The sequence below is a fragment of the Euphorbia lathyris genome, chromosome 9 (genome assembly GCF_963576675.1).
Source record: "Euphorbia lathyris chromosome 9, ddEupLath1.1, whole genome shotgun sequence".
Lineage (NCBI taxonomy): Eukaryota > Viridiplantae > Streptophyta > Magnoliopsida > Malpighiales > Euphorbiaceae > Euphorbia > Euphorbia lathyris.
The window spans coordinates 35,286,368-35,290,485 of NC_088918.1; the positions used below are offsets into that span (position 1 = coordinate 35,286,368).

The window sequence follows — 4,118 nt, forward strand, 5'->3', positions numbered from 1 at the left end:
CCGAACCTAGCCATGACCGGCGCATAAATTAAGATTACCTCAACCTATGCTAGCCTCGAATTTAATTTCAAATAATACTGATCTAACTAATAAAGCATTCTAACATGATGATACAACTTAAACTGTAAAGAAATATATACCACAAAATATTCGAAAGTCTCCAATCTGTACAATAACAATGTCTAGCTAAAAATATCATCCTTCAATATCGAACCCAAATGTCTGCCCAGCTATAGAGATCTTAATCTGAAAAATATAAAATCAACGTGGTATGAGATTTCCGTCTATGCGAGCGAAAATCTCAGTGAGTGATAATCATAGCACAACAGACGGGGAACAGGCAGATATGCAGATAAGTTTCAAATTTGTTTTCAGAATTTATCAAACATGATGGTGCAGAGAAATTAATTAATATTGCGATATTTACTAAAATCAAGTAAACCGAATAATATTAATAAATCACAGAAATTATCAAAACCACGGTACAGTAACATCAGAGTGATGATATTCCACATCACCAAAGGCCAGATAACAGAAACAGATGGTAGCGCTACCAGATTCAGATACAGAATGTCTTCACCGACCTTATGCATGATTCTAAAACAACCGACACAAAGACAAACACGTACACAGATAAAACAATAACAAATAATGCAAGCCTAATATGAAGGTCAGTGAGACATGAAAACAGATACAGATAATACTAAGCACATGTACCGGTTTCAAAATGTATAGTTTATATCTCATAATATTTTTCAAATAACTTAAATATCCAGACGACATAATTCGAATAAAATTTCAGATTTTCAATACCAACGGTAACAGATAAATCAATCGATTAACAGAATTAAATATAATCTCAGAGAATTTTTACTTCCAAATAAGATAAATGATATCAGACAAACTAATATATCAAGGGCCTGTTCCCAGAAGCCTATGCTTTAATGCAGAGAATATTTGACAAATAAATTTAAGCTCAAGAAAGTGTTTTATCATCCAACTAAGCACTATTTTGAACAAATAACATTTTTAAAAAAGTTCATCAGAACTGTCTTAAAGGAACGAAAATATGAGATAAATTTAAAAATCGGATCGAACTATTTTTATCAAACTTTTAATATTAATTATCAAAGGACCGGATGATATTTTAAACAAAATATTTTTATCAAACGGATTTCATGCCAGAGATTTCAAAATCAAACAAATAGTGTCATGAACCATAATTACCACTCACCTCGAACTCCGAATAATAGCCAAATCCAAATCTTAGCTATCAATTCTCCAAATCCATCTGAACATCGTCAAATTTCCTATTCGATCAACATATTCAACTAAATTACTCCAAAATTATCTCTAATATACTTAATCGAATTTCATACTATCGAACATCGAATCAAATTAAAATATTGGGAAACTGAATGAATTTTAGTTTATTAGGATCCATATGTATTAAATGCTGAAGCTTGACTTTCTTAAAAAAAACATAGTAAATAAAAAAAATCTATTACAGAAAAGAAAACAAAGCTTCAATATATATATATATATTGAAATATGAACATTTGGTAAAAGCAAACAGCATAAGGAACTATATGAATTAAATTCTAAAAGGTACAGCACATGTTTCTACAAGAAGAGAAACCTAGAAAAAAATCAATTTGATTTCTTTAATAAACCCAATCATGAGTCTGGTAAAACTAATTATCAAAAGAGACAAAACATTTTAACAAACAAAAACCAATAAGAAAACTTACTTCAATCTATGGCAGCACACACAAAGAAGAAAATCCAAATTGGGAGCTTTTACTTGAAAGATGAATCATGAAAATAAAAATAGAAGAACTTAGAGCGGCGGCACCTTCTCCCCATATAAAACAAAGTCGTAACTCAACATATTATCTATCTATTTATTTATTATTTTTTTTAGGTTTTGGATAGATTTTTTTCTTGAAACCAGGTTTTGGATAGATTATTATCTATATGTTAAAAATAACTAAATAGATGAAATTGTAATATTAATACTGATCAAATTCGATAAAAATATATATGAAAAAAAATTAAATATATTTTTTTTTCAAAAGAGGATAAGTATGAAAATTATTAATTCAAATTCAAAAATTTACTCCCAGAAAAATTAAAAAAGTTTGCAAAAATTGAGGATATTACATCAAATTAGTAGGAAAGGAAAATTGAGAAGCAATTACAATGTATAATCTATATCTATTTATACTATATATAATAGCGGAAGCATATAGAATTTAGAAGAAGTGTTTTAGAGACTTTTTCGATGAGTTGAGACCCTAAGAGTAAAGAGAATATATTAACACATTATTTATTGTCAATTACTATCCCATTAACTTTATATAATTTACATACAATGATATAAATATTTTTTTAAATAATTTAAATTTACAAATGGTAAATAAGATTATCTCTAATGAGAGGTTGTAATTTGAAGGTGCCATTTGGGATAATTTACAAACACAAGTTACAAACCATTAGAGAGTTACTTTAGAATTTTATGGGATAAGAAAAAGATTTTAATTAATAATTAAGGACCCATGCAACATTTTTCCATCAAAAATAAAAAACAATATTGGATTTTGCCCCAAAATGGGGCTTAAAATGGAATATTAACCCAATAAAGTGTCCGGTTAAACTTTATGCCCACTGTGGGGCTGGTTTAACCGGGAGCGAAACCGGAAGCCAGTCTTCCGGTTTCGTTTTGCAAAGAAACCGGAAGGCTAGCTTCCGGTTTCTGATTTTTTTAATTTTTTTTTTAATAAAAAATAGAGACCGGAAGGTAACCCTTCCGGTCTCTAAGCCCTTTGGGCAGAGTGTGGATAAGACCACACTCTGCCCATATTCCACCGAATATATTCGGTGGAAAAGGGCTGTTTTCTTCACTGCTCCCATGATGGGAGCAGTGAAGAAACTATACATTCACCCCGTGAATGTATAGGGGTGAATGTATAGATTTTATTTTTTTATATATTAACTCTTTCTTTCCCTCCCATTTCAAAAAAAAAACCCTCTATTAAACTCTTTCTTTCCCTCATCTTTCAAAAAAAAAACCCTCTATTAAACTCTTTCTTTCCCTCATCTTTCAAAAAAAAAACCCTCTATTAAACTCTTTCTTTCCCTCATCTTTCAACCCCTCATTTCTATTTACAATCTTCTCTCCTTATAATCTTCTTCTATTTCCTTTCTTCTTCTTATTCCCCCTTAAATATTTTATTTTCTCTTTCACCCTATTTGAAGAGTTCCAACAAATTAAAGGTATGTTTAAGCACTCTAATTTTTTTTATATGTAATTAGTATTAATACATTGGTTATTTTCTATATATTGACTTTACTTTATTTTTTTTTTCCATTTTGGTGCATAATAGAAGAAATCTACTAAATAAAAAAAAAGGTATGTAATTATTTATGTATTTCATATGTTAATATTGGAAATTAAATGAAAAATCTATAAATGTGTTAGAGAAATGTGTAAAAAAATTTATGTTTAATATTAGATATATATGTTATAAATATGTTAAATGTTTGAAATAGGTTAGAAATATGATAAAATGTGAACATTATGTTAGATGTGTTATATGATAGAAATGTATGATTTATGATAAATGTTTGAATTATTTTAATTTTTTTTAAATGTTAGAATTATATTATATGTTAGAAAATGTAAGAATTATGTTAAATGTTAGAAATATTAGAAATGTCCGAAATATTGGAATTTGTTTAAATGGTAGAATTATGTTAAATTTTAGAAACGTTAGAAATATTAGTAATATGTTTGATGTTAGAAATAAGAGTAATATGTTTGAGGTTAGTAATATTGAGATAATATTTATCTACTTGTTAGAATTATGTTAATATGTTAAATGTTAGAAAGAGTAATATGTTTGATGTTAGAAATATTTTTTTTATATGTAATTAGTATTAATAAATTGGTTATTTTCTATATTTTTACTTAATAATAATACTATCTTTATTTTTTTTTTCCATGGTGGTGCATAATAGAAGAATTCTTCTATAGAAAAAAAAGGTATGTAATTATCTATTTATTTGAAGTGATATATATTAATTATGTTAATATTGGAGATTAAAATAATTAAATG

The 4,118-nt window shown here is 27.4% G+C and overlaps 1 long non-coding RNA gene across 1 annotated transcript; it reads right to left on the bottom strand.

Annotated features, from left to right (window-relative positions):
• Window positions 1-1,866, bottom strand: LOC136207025 (uncharacterized). The gene is made up of 3 exons (XR_010676542.1): window positions 1,752-1,866; window positions 1,235-1,310; window positions 1-246 (listed from the first exon to the last, which is right to left on the bottom strand). It is a non-coding gene; the product is annotated as an uncharacterized lncRNA (long non-coding RNA).
• Between the last annotated feature and the right edge of the window lie 2,252 nt (window positions 1,867-4,118).